This window comes from Halichoeres trimaculatus, unplaced genomic scaffold, assembly GCF_033239565.1.
Source record: "Halichoeres trimaculatus isolate MK-OKI-2021-1 unplaced genomic scaffold, fHalTri1.1 fHalTri1_scaffold_4, whole genome shotgun sequence".
In the NCBI taxonomy this organism is placed as follows: Eukaryota; Metazoa; Chordata; class Actinopteri; order Labriformes; family Labridae; genus Halichoeres; species Halichoeres trimaculatus.
Window position 1 is genome coordinate 35496637 of NW_027437182.1, and position 15245 is coordinate 35511881.

Genomic DNA, 15245 nt, shown 5'->3' on the forward strand with positions numbered 1-15245 from the left:
CGGTGCACCCTATATATGAAAACAGTTTTCAAATAGGCCATTCATTGAAGGTGCGCCCTATACTCTGAAGCGCCTTATAGTGCGGAAAATGCGTTGTATATATATATATATATATACAGAGTTGGGGTCCGTTACTCAAAAAAGTAAAGAGTTACCCGTTACTCGTTACTATTGAAAAAAGTAGTGCCCTACACTACTTGATTACTTCATGGAAATAGTAAAGAAGTTCCACTACTCGTTACACTACTTTATCCCCCTGATACATCTTTATATGCTTCAAGAGATTTGCGGTTGTGTTCCATGCAGTATTCAGCCTCTTATTTCCTGGACATAACTTGCATTCTAAGGTCACACTTTTCTCCTTCTGCTCTACAAAATCAAAATAATGTGCATATGAACTGTCACAGTAAAATTGGTTGCCTTATATAAATCTGTGCCCCACTGACAACACTGCACTCCCTCCCACTGTAAATGCCCCTTTTAAAGGATAAGTTCGGTTTATACAGCTTTTACATTGTTTATAGAATGAAGTAGAACAAAATACTCACCCAGAAGGCTTTCCTGATCCAAGCAGTGCTTCTGGAGATATTTAGATCCAAAATCGTGCAGCGGACGTCCGTATAATGGGATCCATCGGGGCATGCAGCGCCGCTCCTAAAACTGCATTAATCGTCCAAAAACTTGTGTTTTTCACCAATATTCCATCATGGTCAGCTCCAAGTTAGTGCTCTGTTGCAGTCTGTGTCACTCCAGACAGCGCTGTGTGGCTGTAATGATCTCTGAACTCACAAAGACTTTGTTTACGAAGAAAGGAGTCAGCTCTCCAGAGAGTACTGCGCATGCGCCACTGTACAATCTACTGGTGGTAATAAAAAGAACTCAGCTTAAATAATAATATTTTGGTTGCTCTATTTGCAGTCATTGTAAAAGTAACGATCGTGGCGTTTCATTTGTAACTCTAGTTTAACTACTAATCTAGGAGGAGTAGTGCCGTTACACTACTCGTTCCGGTCAAAAGTAATTTAACTACTTGTAACGTTTGTTACTTGTCGTTATATACCCAACTCTGTATATATTTATATATATATATATATATATATATATATATATATATATATATATATATATATATATATATATATATAAATCAAAGTTGACTTTATTTATAACATGTGTTTTCATCAATGCCTTCCTTCCAGGAAATGTCTGAAATTATGACTTTGTACCCTAATAGACTCACTCATTAAATATCTTATATCTGCACAGTCAGTCGTGGTCCTGTGTACTTGCTTTGTTGGCGTTGTTGAAAATGAAGCTCATCACTTTGATAAAGAGCCAAATGTCTACACGCAACAACAATTATTAATGAGGCAACCTGAAATATATAACAGGTTGAGTATGCAGTCATTCATAATACCCTTTGTCTCCCTCTGTTTCAGGATAACATCACTCTGGGCTTGTCTCACAGCCTGTAAGAGAAGGCAGACACCTTTAACAGGTCAGTAACTTATCACTTGTGTTCTCTCTTTGCTTTATTCTCTAGTTACATCAACCTGCACACTCACTTTATTTGCCCTGAAAAGTTTAAGGGGGGGACATTTCCCAAAACTCTACTTTTCCCAATTCAAATTCAGTCTAAGAGCTCTCCTCTCTTCTTGTCTCATTTCCCCCATCTCATTCTCTTCTTTTATAAATTGTGCATCCAAGACAGGGCCCGTGGTGGCAGTGAAACTAGGTCCTGGGCTTCAAATAGCAGCCCATTATATCCCAGGGGCCCACAGCAGAGGAAAGGCCAAGAGAAACAGACACATACACACACACTCACACACACAGAGGCAGAGCAGGAGAGAGTGAGCGATAGAGGGCGAATTGTTTGATGAAAATTAATATTTGTCACTTGGTGCGGCAGACAATACCCCACGGACACATACAGTACAACCAAGCATTGTTTGAAACCTTTTCCTTTTGAAGATAGCACAGCCTACCTGTGTTTCCAGCATAGTTGGGAGAATTTGGGTACTGAGGGGTGCATGTGCGTGTGTGTGTGTGCGTGTGTGTAATACATTTTCTTTAATGTGCTCTGGGACTGCTGGCTATTTCACATTTCCCTCAAATCTTCAGCAGGACCTTATTGTTCGTGATGATATGTAATGTCATGTGTGATACAGCTTTTGTGAGGGTGTGACTCATTGGATGACCTTGACGAGTCAAACAAAGAAGAAACCGCCTCATTTCTTTCTCATCTTCCTTTCTTTCACCACCAGAGAACTCATCGTCCCTTTGCCTCGTCTTTTTTTCAGAAAACTAAGCAATCTTCTTTTGTCGAGACATGTCTGTGGCGATTTCTGGTCCTTATTTTATGAGACGTGTAGTGAATGTGAAAGATTTAACTTTTGCTGGTGTGAACTTGTGACTTCAGGATGATTCTCTTCACACAGAAGTTCTCTTAGAGATGACTGAAGTGTGATCAAAGACAGTTTTAAAGATTTTATTATGAATCATTGCTTTTGTTCAGAGCCTTAAAATATTGTTGAACTAAATCTTCATCACATCTGTCAATAAAGCCGGCCACTGCTCTTCTTCATCTCCTACAACGTCAGCAGCCAACCAACTTTTCATGCACCTGTGGCTAACCTCAAATGTTAAAGCCCTGGATAAATAATTTTACAAAAAGGCAAATCTGAAAAAAAAAAAATAAATAAATAAATAAATAAATAATTTTGTGTGGATGGATTCTCTGAATTTTTCTTTAAAAAATCAAAAATTTCAAAATGATTTGCTTTTTTTTTCAATATTTGTAAATTTATTTTAAAAAAAAAAACAATAAAAACTCAGACATCACATGGACAATTTTAGATAAAGATATACATACACACTCACTGGCCACTTTATTAGGTCCACCTTGCTAGTACCGGGTTGGACCCCCTTTTGCCTTCAGAACTGCCTTAATCCTTTGTGGCATAGATTCAACAAGGTACTGGAAACATTCCTCAGAGAGTTTGGTTCATATTGACATGATAAAGATAGATTCGTTGGCTGAACATCCATGATGAGAATCTCCCGTTCCACCACATCCCAAAGGTGCTCTATTGGGTTGAGATCTGGGGACTGTGGAGGTCATTGGAGTACAGGGAACTCATTGTCATGTTGAAGAAAGCAGTCTGAGATGATTCCAGCTTTATGACATGGAGCGTTATCCTGCTGGAAGTAGCCATCAGAAGATGGTACACTGTGCTCATAAAGGGATGGACATGGTCAGCAACAATACTCAGGTAGGCTGTGGACTTTAAACAATGTTTAGGTGCTGCTAAGGGGCCCAAAGTGAGCCAAGAAAATATCCTCTACACCATCACACCATCACCAGCAACTGTTGATACAAAGCAGGATGGATCCATGCTTTCATGTTGTTGATACAGTCAACTAACTTGACAATCAACAGAAAGTAAACTACTAGTTAATATCTTATCTATTGAGAGTCAATTAATCTAATCAGTAGTTGACAACCAACAGATTATCAACAGACATCATACTTTCAACTGAACAATTGATACAGAGTAGTTGAGTGACATCCTACAAGAAGTTGTAAATCTACAGATAGTTGAATGTTAATTAATAACTTTTTAAAGAAAATAAGAGAGTTTGAAAACACTTTTTGTAAAATGATGTAACACCCTGAAATGCATCTGTATGGCCTACTAATAGTTAGTTTAATGTTTGTTACTTGTCTGCTGGCGAGTCTTGTTGAATATCTACCGATAGCTTGTTGAGTGTTAACAGACGGATTATCAAAATAAAGTGTTACCAATTATTGTTATATTTTAAAGGTTGATTGGACACCATGATTAAGAGCCCTGTCAACACATGTGGGCTCCTGCTTCAACTCAAGGAGTGTACAGAGATTGGCTGCACCTGCCCAGACAGAAACCTTCTCGAACCACTGAGCTGAATGAAGCCGTCATAAATGTTATGATTTCCACTGAAGCGGCTTTTCCCCATTTTCAAGTGACCAAAACAGTTAATAACTTAACGATTAACCAAACAGTAAGGCTGCTGTAAGCAGAGATATAACCAGAAGAAAGAGTCTGTGAGCTGGTGTGAAGGTTACAGCTGAGCTTATTTCTGTAGTTGTGTAGAAATTACCAGAGGGATATTAGAAAGTTGCTCCTAACATTAATGAACCCCAGCCTCCTAGGAGATGTGTAGCAGTCCTTAAACAGGGGTTACCGTGGAGACCACAGTGGGGCCATTGACCGTGGCTTTTTGCTTTTTCCAGCTGATATGCAGACCAGACCCTCCAGCACACTGGCAAGCACACACACACACATACTGACATTGTATAGCTCGCTCAAATGGCTCCACACTCGTGTTGTATGGTGTTGTATAGACACGCTTCCTTAAATAAACACAGCCTGAGACACTTGCACATTCAGCCAGATCAATGGCACTGCCTGACCACGTCCTGCATTAAAGATGAGGCTGCTGCTCTGTGACGCTGTAGACTCAGCAGGTGTTGGACACTGGTCCAAAACACACAAATTACTGCAGATACATGCATTTTCCCCACAAGAGTTCCCATTTTCTGCATAACAGAAATCTCATTTCCCTGCTTATATTCTGTGTGTCACATGTCTTCTAGTTGTCACTTGGATGTTAGATCCATTTTGGCGTGAGGAGAGATAAGTGCTGGCTGCTCGTAACGAAGACTGTGAGGGAGGAACAGTGTGACAGCACTGTCAACAGCATGCTTATGTGCACACATTTCCAATTTGGTACCAACTTGTTTTACATGGTGCTCAGTGTCATGTTCAATGTGTGTTATTGTTGGTCAAGAAATTGGATCATGGAATAATAATGATCTGTGTAGCAGCACTGAGAAAATAGAACAGCATGCCTCCCCCTTAACCATGAACTATGGTTAGGGAAGAAGAATGAGGGCTGAGACAGTGTTAGCTTGGAGAGGTGTCATCAGCTGTAAATCACAGTAAAAATGCTGCTGCACTCTTTGTGGCTCACTGTGATAATGCAGAACTCATGTGCAGTGATCATACATCCAATGATCATCCAAGGATTTGTTCGGACATGTTGACAGTGGATACTCTTGTGACATGCTGCTTCTGTTGTACAACATCTAGGGCAAAACATATCTCATCTGTCCTTACAATAAAGCTGCCTTCAGACTCTGAGTTTTAACCTAAGCTGCACTCTGTTAAAGAAAAATAAACCGTCTCCTCGGAAGTGTCTACTGGTTGGTATTTAGGGTCAACATGGTCATTTGATGGTTTCCTCCCACAGTTTATACCTTTGTGTTTATGCACAAAGGATGGTTCATGATTTTATTATATATTTTTAGTTATTTTATTGGACTTTTCATGCCAAATTGAAAGACTGGGGAGGACAGGGAATAGGCCAGGAAACAGGCCACAGGTCAGACTTGAGCCCAGGCCAAATACTTGAGGGTGAACCTCATGGGTCCTGCAACCCAAACTGTGTGGCCATCTGTACCTTAGGTCATGACTTTAAAGTATCTAAACTATTCACAACTTGATTAAAAATTGAATGTGTATTTTCTCCTTAAAACAGCACACAGAACAGAAAAAGAATAGTGACTGCATCATTGCATGACTGCACTTTCAACTGGTGGGTCGACAATGGCAACAACACGAAAAAAAGTTAAGTAACTACTTTCTGGATGCATAGTATTTCTTTTGTGCAAAAATATAACTGTAAATATACGTTAAATAAAAACAAAAATTAAGTAATTGAGTGAGGATTTTTTTGTAAACAATGAAAAGAGAGGTCGCCCATTCTTGTTTATTTAGATTCATGTAAAAAATAATAATGGCACATTTTTTTTTTTTTTTTTTAATGCAATGTAGCATATTTTTTTTTTACCTTCAGTCTTTTTTTTATTTTTTTCTAAGAGCACAGTAGGAGCGGCCTTGGTCTTTCATGAATCAAGCATAGGATTAGTTCAGGCAGGCCACGACGTCAAACTCTAACAGCTTAGCTGTCATCATCGGTGCAGATCAGCTGATTGATCGGCTGACTCCCGTGTCTGCTTCCTTTTGGGAAATTGCATTCAGAGTGGTCTATTTAAACAGCTCTAGCCCAGCCTCCTTCCTGGCATGGCATTTACAACCCACCTCAACCCCACCTCCTCCTGTCTATGTATTCATGTCGATTGCTCTGCTCTGTCTGGGTTTTATTTTTCTTTCTGCACTCTCTGCTTATGCCGTTCATAATGGCTCGTGATAGGCAGTAGAGGTAAGATCTTAAGCCCGAGCCGGAGCCCGAATTTCAGGCCGAGTCGGGCCCAAAATGTCAATTATTACCTTTGGGTCGGGTCGGGCCGGGCTTCTCTCTCGCTATTTATTTTTAATAAATTTATATTTATATATTGTGTATTGTATATTAAAACCATGTATGGATATTAAACTAAAGGAATACTTGTTATAAAATAAATAATTTGGATACAACAGAGAAGGCGCTGTATGGTAATTGCTATTTAACTAATAAACAGGAGCCGCAGACAGCGCAGACTCACAGTCAAATACATACTAGGAAGCTTTAGGGCTCCGCTTTTTAAACCAGAGGCAGTTGCACCTGTTTCACGAGCCATTGCCGACTGAAGTCTGTAATAACCAAATACACGGCTCGGGACACACGCATGCTTTACGCAGCGCTCAATGCCAGATGTTCAAGAGGACGAGACCCGAGACTGAACTCCTGCACAATACGCACTTTACACCGAGACCGACCGCCCTGGACCACCTACCTCAGCAGGTCTGACTTCTGCAAACAGCAGCTGGTCCAGAAACATGTATGAATGGATTCATCCGTGCGCGCAGTCTCCAGCGGAGGATTTTTAAAGTCTGTTTCCGCCTTTGGTAACGAAGACTATAGTGAACCTGCTGCGCTCTGGAGGCTTTACCTCGTGTATCTCAGATGCCCTTCCTTATGATCTACAATGAAGCCCAGAGACCTGCTCCTGCTGCTGTTCCTCTCCTTGTCAGAGAGGCGCATCATTGTGCCACAATATCACACACAGAAATTTTTATATTTCATTGAGTAAATGCATTGAAAATGATCAAAAAAATATGTAGATTATTTTAACATTAAGAAAACTTGCGATGTAAAATTTCGGGTTTGCTTCGGGCTCAGGCCAGCAAATCAAGTTAATTGATCGGCCGGGTCGGGCTTTAATACCCGCGGGCCTGGTTCGGGTTGGGCTGGATTTTTTAGGGCCGATCTTACCTCTAAAAGGCAGGGAGGTGCTTGTTTATTGATTTTAAAGAGGGAACAGTGCATATTAATGAACATTTTTACAAATGTAAATATGCCAAATTATAGCCTTGGGCTAATTTCCATCTTCAGACCCCCAGGTAGGTTGATGGTAACATATACATACAAGGCACTAAATACAGTAGGACAAACCTAAGGACAGTAGACCAGTAAAAAAGAGGCTGTGTTCTTCCTGCCTCAGGCTTCCCATGCAAGCGCATGGAAGAGCAGGGAGTCCCAGAACAGAACCATACCGCCAAATGAAACTGTGCAAGTTAATACAGAATAATTTGACTAAGAGGTCCTGACTGAACATGGTAAATAGTAAATGGACCTGTACTTATATTTCTCTTTTGTAGTCTTACTGACCACTCAAAGCGCTTTACGCTGCTTGTCTCATTCACCCATCCACACCACATTTACACACTGATGGTAGTAACTGCTATGGTAGGAGCCATCAGTTCAACTAACACGGGCACATTTGCCCACAATCACACACCACTGACCAACAGTGACCAACATTGGGAGCAGATTGGGGTTCAGTGTTTTGCGCCGTCTTTTGAGTTTGGGTCCACAAACAGATAACACATGTTGTTTTTCTAATGGCTTAACGAATGACTTGGTTGGGGATTGAGTCTGCGCATGATAAAAAGGGGGAAGTTGTGAATCATTTCAAGGCTGTTAAAACTGATGCATAACTGATAGAGCTGGACCTAAATTAAATCCTGCAGGATTTCTGTATATGAAACTTACATGTGAACTGATAGTAGAGGGATTTAGTCAATGAACTGCTTAATACCAGGGGCTTACCAGTGCTGTGAGGGCTTGATGTGATCATAGAGGCACAATAAGAAACCAGCATGTGTGTATGTGTATGAGTGTGTTTGGTTGCATGTAATCCAACTTGTTGTTTCCTCAGTTAGTTGTTAATTTTTGTCGCCCCTGTCATCCGTGTGAAATCATCGTGTTAATTGGACATGCAACAGCTCAGTAATATCCAGGCGGAGAGCTGAGAGGCTGCACACTATGCCGTGTTTCATAGTGCTGAGATCTTGATGACAAGCCACCGACGCCTCCGACCAGGACCTGTCTGGCAGCCAGCACAAATTACCGTCATCCTGATGCTTTGATTGTTAGGTGATTTCATGCATATTTGTTGGCATGTGTGTTTGTGTAACAGCATGATTAACAGAGTATGAGGGTAGTCAGGGAGGCGTGCAGGGGCCAGTGCTGTCAGTCAGTGCCCTGATTAGGTGAGTAGAACAGCTAAGATCACGATTTCCTTTAAACGTGTACTAATGATTAAAGTAGCTTGTTAAAATACCAGCTCAGGATCAAGTGACTAACTGGGTAACGTCTCTCATAATGAAAAATCTTTGGGGAACCGTCTCTTAATTGGCCTTCAGTGGCAGACGGACGAAGTTGATGACTCACTCAAGGGCGTCACTTGTGGGCCAGAGTGGATTTATCAACCAGAGAGGTTTTTCTCTCAGGTGTTGGTTGGAAAAAGTGGAAGAAGATCTGAAAATTATATTTATAGTGCAACAGGTCTATATATCAGTAGCTTACTACAATTTATTTTCCCTATTGTCCTTTTATAAACAGGAACTATTTGACCCATACCTTGTGTAGAGTATGTTTGGGAGGCTAACAAGCTTCTTTGCACCATGGTAGAACAGCCATGGTTATGTGTATCTTTTACAGACACTAGCAGAAAAGTGAAGACACTGTAGGTCGTTTGGGTGTTATTTATTTATCTGAAATCCTCTGCAGGCTCCGCTTGTACAGTATACCACCTGATACTGGAAAGTAAAAAGCTGAAAAGTTCAAATGCATTAGCCCACTTGCACCGTAGCCTTTTCACATTTTGATATGTGAAAAAAGAATTTCACACTCACTGTTTGCAATTTTATGACAACCGCCTGACATCACGTTTTTGGTGTGGTGCATACAAGTCCAGACCCCGCTTTGGACAGCCTGACAGCTCCTGGTATTTAGCGCCTGAAAAAACAATTTAGAAGTTCACTAGCATCTTTTTGGCTCTCTATTGTAAACAGATTCCGGGTTTTAAGTCACAAACTAGCGTCAAAACTCCCGTAACTTTTTTAAAAGTGAGGACATTTATCGGATGGAGCTCATTTAAGCTCATTAAATCATTGTTAATAAATGTGACTTATAGTCCAGTGTGACTTACATATGTTTTTTTTCTCTTCATAACACATTTTTTGACTGATACAACTTAAAAAAAATAAAAAGCATAATTATACTACAGGGTGGCTTATAGTCAGGACAGTATGGTACCTAGTTTATTTGTAAATAAAAAATTAAGCAGACAGTGTTTCTAGCTAGATTTTTCAGTTTGGTTTTTACCTTTAAAGGTCTGATATTCTGCTTCTTTTCTGCAGTTTAATATGAATCATTGATGTCTTCATGAAATAGTAACATGTTTTGGTCCAAAAAGCCAATAAATCAAGCACAGCAGCATTGTTTCCAGGCTCTCATAGCCGCTCTGTTCAGAACGCTCTGATTTAGTAGGCATGGCCTCAATATGTAAATTAGCCACCGCTGATACCGTCCCGCTCTTCAGCGTCACTGAGAGAGACGCCACGAGCTCCTAGTGCACAATGTTTGGAAAACAGCAAAGCTCGTTTACCGTAACATAACAGGCTTAAACAACAGGCTAACTGCAGCTAAAGTTAGCATCCTGAAGCTAACACAGAGACAGGGGGGACACAGAGGAAAAGCTCTTACATCTGCTCCACAGCACACAGCATTTAAAATACTCACATTTCCAGGGTCCCAGGTTTGTTGGTGGATGGTTGGTAATGCGCCTGGATTCAGGACCAGTCTATTCGCTAGCCCTCTGTTGTACTGTCCAAAGTTGGAAAAGCAGTCGGCAGTGAAGTGACTAGCACACACATGCACAGTTTTACTGAGTGTAGCTGGAACATTTCCCTAATAAATGAACTCTAGCCACTTAGTCTTGTCTTCTTCTGAGATGGGAAGCTTGTGCATGGAACTATGTGGCTGTTTACAGCCAAAAACAGCCACACTCCTCTCCCCGCTGCTGGAGAGATTTCTCCCTAGATGTGGGGGGAGGAATGGGCGGGCAGGGGGTTCGGGGGTATTTGCTCCAGTGGACCAATCAGGTCGACTTGTTCCTGATTGGTCAAAAAAGGGACCTTGCTGACGTCGGCAAACCTCGGAAATTCCAAACAGCTCATTTTAGGTAAGGATTTTACATTCACAAGCACTACTAAGTGCAAGTTTTGTCATTAAATAATCACATTTTGTGGGCTGGGAGGAAAACCAAAGACCCACAAATTTCACGAAAAGGCTTAATTAAGTGATTTTGTTACTTTACAAGTTATTTTGTTTTGTTTCATTTAACTTTTGTTAAATTCAACAATAAAATCCTTTTGTTACTTTGTTTCAATAGTGAGTGACAGAGTGACAGAGCCTTAAAGGGCAACTCTGGTTTTTTGACACCTGGACCTTATTTATAGGTGTGTGCATGCTCATATACTCACTCAGACAAACATCGTGCTGCTCGGAGTCTTTCAGAAGTTATTTAGATCCAACCGATTTTAGCCGCACTTAGCGGGGGCCATGGCAAGGGAGCTTCAGTGCGGTACATAATCTCTGCAAAATCGCTCATTTCAGCTATATTTTTTCATCCATCGCCAGTGTTATCACAAACACACTCCTCTTCTTGTTGCCATTGGCTAACACTGTCCACAAGCGCACCACCAGTTCGCATTGAGTCAACAGGACGAACTCCTGTTTGTTGTTCTTGAGCCAGCTCTTCGTCTCTCTCCCTCTGCATCCTTCTTTCATGGAGCTCCTCGTCCGTGTACTCAGGCTCAAACCGGTAAGGACAACTGTCAAACGTTTGTTTACCAGGTCAGCTCTGGGTCAGCTGACCCACCTGAAGACGGTAGACAAGCTGACTTTATGATAACACTGGCGATGGATGAAAAAATATAGCTGAAATGAGCGATTTTGCAGAGATTATGTCCCTTGCCGTGGCCCCCGCTAAGTGCGGCTAAAATCGGTTGGATCTAAATAACTTCTGAAGGACTCCGAGCTGCACGATGTTTGTCTGAGTGAGTATATGAGCATGCACACACCTATTAATAAGGTCCAGGTGTCAAAAAACCGGAGCTGCCCTTTAAAGACACAGGATGCTGGATGACTCAGACATTAACATGGCTGAAGAAGAGGGACACAAAGAAACACATAACATGACATTGGCTTTGGCTATACTAAAATACTGGTTGGAGGAAAGAAATGGAGACAGGCTTTAACAGTTGTGTTAACTGGGTGGTGAGGTCAATTTATGCATCAATTAAAAATTCCAAGGTCCAAATTTTAAGATATTTTGAGCCTTTCATATAATGAGTCCTCTGACATTTTAATCCAGCAGTGCCAGGTTAAAATTTGTTTTTAAAAAGTGGCAAATGTTGCTTTAGGTTGTTTGGAGTGCTTATAATCACAAATACTGTTACAAATCTCAACAAATGCATCTATCAGGCTTTATGAGTGTGCCCATTACACACTATAAGTGGGGGATTCATAGAGAGTGTCATTGACACTTCTTCAGTGTTTCACAAACAAAGAACATCTGCACCACCATGCTTCTGCCCCCTTTCCCATTGGGTCGTATAAACTTTGCACAGCAGCTTCAGTGGTGCAGAGAAGTCATTAGGCTGTCACTGGTGGACTCTACTGGGGAGCTCACCTCCATCAAACAACAGAAATGGCTCTTCACAGGAGAGAACACAGAGAGAATAATAAGACAGGGAAGAAGTGAGCTTTATGTGTGGTGAATAAATACAGACAGTAAACCTCCCAAAAAGGTAAAATATTCCTGTGACATCTCTCAGCGTTGATTCAGTCCGTGCTCTCATTGCATTTCCAACACTGGTGAGACTTGCAAGTTTACGATAATTTGGCTTCCCAGTGAAAACTATCACATACTTATCGTTAGGGGTGCAACGACGAATTGATAAAATCAAATCAATTAGTAAAAGTGTCAATTACATTTTATCATAATCAATGCACTGTGCGGCACCATTACTGTATTAGTTTGTCTTCAGTTTATTTTGTCTGATTATTTAGCAGTTAGCAACTAGCTGAAGGTGCATTACCGCCACCTACTTGACCGGAGATTACTTGGGCTGTGGGGCTGTATGCGTCACATGTAAACAGATCAGCGTGGCCGAAGAGAAGCCAAGCCGACAGGTGAGGGAAACGATTTAACACACAAATAATGGCAGAGTAGAAGAAGGAATTTGTCCTAAATATTCCCAGAGTATTTAACACTAAGTAAATGCTGAGTGAAGGCACACAGCGTGCTATTTGCAACATTTGCAAAAATGACCTCGCATGGCACGGCACGACTGCAATGATCCAGCACTTATATTGCAAACATGTTTTGCTCATCGATGACGAGCCTGGAGCTCATCAGCGAGGTAAGGAGCTACAAAATATTACATACACTCCTTTATACGTTGTGAAATGCGTTTGAAAACCTCGAGGAGCTCATTAAACTAACGTTAGCATTAGCCGCTTCAGATAGTGGTAGGGAAGAGGGCGTGTACTGTTTGACCTGCAGATGAAAAGATTGAGGACACATTTTGATTTATTTTACTAAGTTCTTAATCTGGTGACATAACAATGTATTTTCTATTATTTTGCTCATACCGTTGATTCTTTAAGTGATGATACATTTATATCACTTTGTGTACATCATAAATGAAACATCTGGTCAGATACATTGTTTCTTTGAATATATCTTCAAGCAAACAGTAGTCATTAACTAAAAAATCTAAAATAACAAGGTACGTTTGGTTCTGTGAATTAACCCCCCCCCCCCTTTTTTTTTCCGAGTCATTGATTAACCTTAAATAAAATTGTCAGAGTAATCAATTACTGAACTTACCATTAGTTGCAGCTAGGGCTGCACGATTTGGCCAAAATCAAATACCTTGATATTTTTAGGGCGTATTCAGACCTGGACTGCTTGGTCCACTTTAAATGGACCAGGGTTCGTTTCCCACGCTGGTGCGGATTTTTCATGCAGGTGTGAATAAACACAAACGAACCCTGGTGCGGACCAAACAACCGCACCGAGACCCACTTTTTGAGGTGGTCTCAGTCCGCTTCCAAACGAACTCTGGTGCGGTTCGTGGTTCTCCGGTGCAGGTCTAAATACAAACCAGGGTCCATCCGAATTCACTACAGGATACATGTGCCTTTTGGGCCTATAAAGCTACCGTAGCCTAACCGTCTTTAGTTCATACCTGATCCTCCGTCTTCTGTTTAGCCACGCTGTTACTAGCATGTTGTGGGTCAGGACACGCAGAGCATAGCGTCTCCTTGCTGCGCGCATTGGTCTTCTCTGTTCCAATTTAAAATGGTGTTGTTGAGCCTGCTTTGAAGGAGCTGCTCTTGAAACTGAAAATGATTTTGCAGCTCTAATAAGAGCACAAACACATGTTTACCTCCATTTCCTGGTCTGTATTCTGTGTGTCACCTTTGTCAGAGCTGTCCAATGAGAGCACTGATCGTCACACACGTGGATGTGTTTACAGAATATAGTCCACTTGCAAAAAGTACAATCTGAATACGAACCGCACCAAACGGAAAAAGTAAAGTCAGCTTTTGGTCCGGACCAAACAAGTGGACCAAAGGACTTTTCTGGTCTGAATACAGCCTTAGGCTATATCTTGATACAGGATATATATATATCTCAATATTCTGATTTCTCCTCTGAATCACTATATTAATGTTAAATCCAACACTTTGATGCATAAAATGACATCAGTATTATGATTCAAGCTGAACTTTCAGTTGGATTTTTAAAATTTGAATGCAAAAAGGGGAAATCTCAATTACGAAAAGTTTAGCACACTTTTCATTTTAAACCAAACTTGGATGTTTTCAACTGGCTAATTATATTATATTATATTATATTATATTATATTATATTATATTATATTATATTATATTATATCATATTATATTATATTATATTATATCATATTATATTATATTATATTATATTATATTATATTACATGATAAATTGAAAATATCATGAACCAAAATTGGAGATAATATGACTGTCATTACCATAAATCAGCTACCTGGATTAGGTTGGTCATGCTGAAAGGACTCTAGTGACTTCTGTCTTTGAGCCTGGGGTCTGGTTGAATTGTATTGCATTTGGGTTCGTTTTGTGATAATATCCCAGCTTGCAGTATTTTGGTATTCAGTTGCAAAATAGCATCAAACTCATCTGCTGTCATGTTTCAAGCAGTGCACAGCTGAATGCCGTGACTGAATGGTAGGCAGGAGGAGGGGGGGCAGAAAAGCGAAAGTCAAATTCAAAAACAAATAGTGTTTGCTTCTCGTGGTGTTGCCGTGAAACGAGCGAATCACCGAAGCAATTTACGTTCCAACCTCTAAAAACATTTTGGTAATTGTTTATACTCAATAATTGCGATATTGTCATTTTATACATCTCACGTGCAACAACTTGTAATACATCGATTATATTTGATATATCCCCCAGCCCTGGTTGCAGCCCTAATTATCATACAACCCCTGTAAAAGTAATGTATTTGACGGGGTGTAATGAATCACAGAGGGACACCGTCATACAGAGGAGACAGGAGAGGATGCTGGCAGCTAGCAAGAGGTCAGGATACAGTGAGGGGTTAACTTTAGAGTGTACACTTAAAGGACTTCCAAAGAGCAAGCAATGATGGTGTCTAATTCAGCTTTAAAGTAAAATCTGACACTTTAACGTGGTTGCATTTCAGAGGCTGCCAAGGTCAGCATAATAAGAATAGATGACATGCAACAAAACTGCAAATCACAAGTGATGACAGTGGCTTTAAGCAGTGAATGTCCTAAATCACAGATGATTGATTTCCAAAATCCCAGCTCGCTAAAAGC

At 40.6% G+C, this 15245-nt stretch overlaps 1 protein-coding gene across 1 annotated transcript in view; it reads left to right on the forward strand.

Annotated features, from left to right (window-relative positions):
• naaladl2 (N-acetylated alpha-linked acidic dipeptidase like 2) overlaps positions 1-15245 on the forward strand; it is an 894403-nt gene that overhangs the window by 61315 nt on the left and 817843 nt on the right. The window contains exon 2 of the mRNA XM_074668343.1: positions 1440-1498. The gene's annotated coding sequence lies outside the window, so the exon portion shown is untranslated. The remainder of the gene's footprint in view (positions 1-1439; positions 1499-15245) is intronic.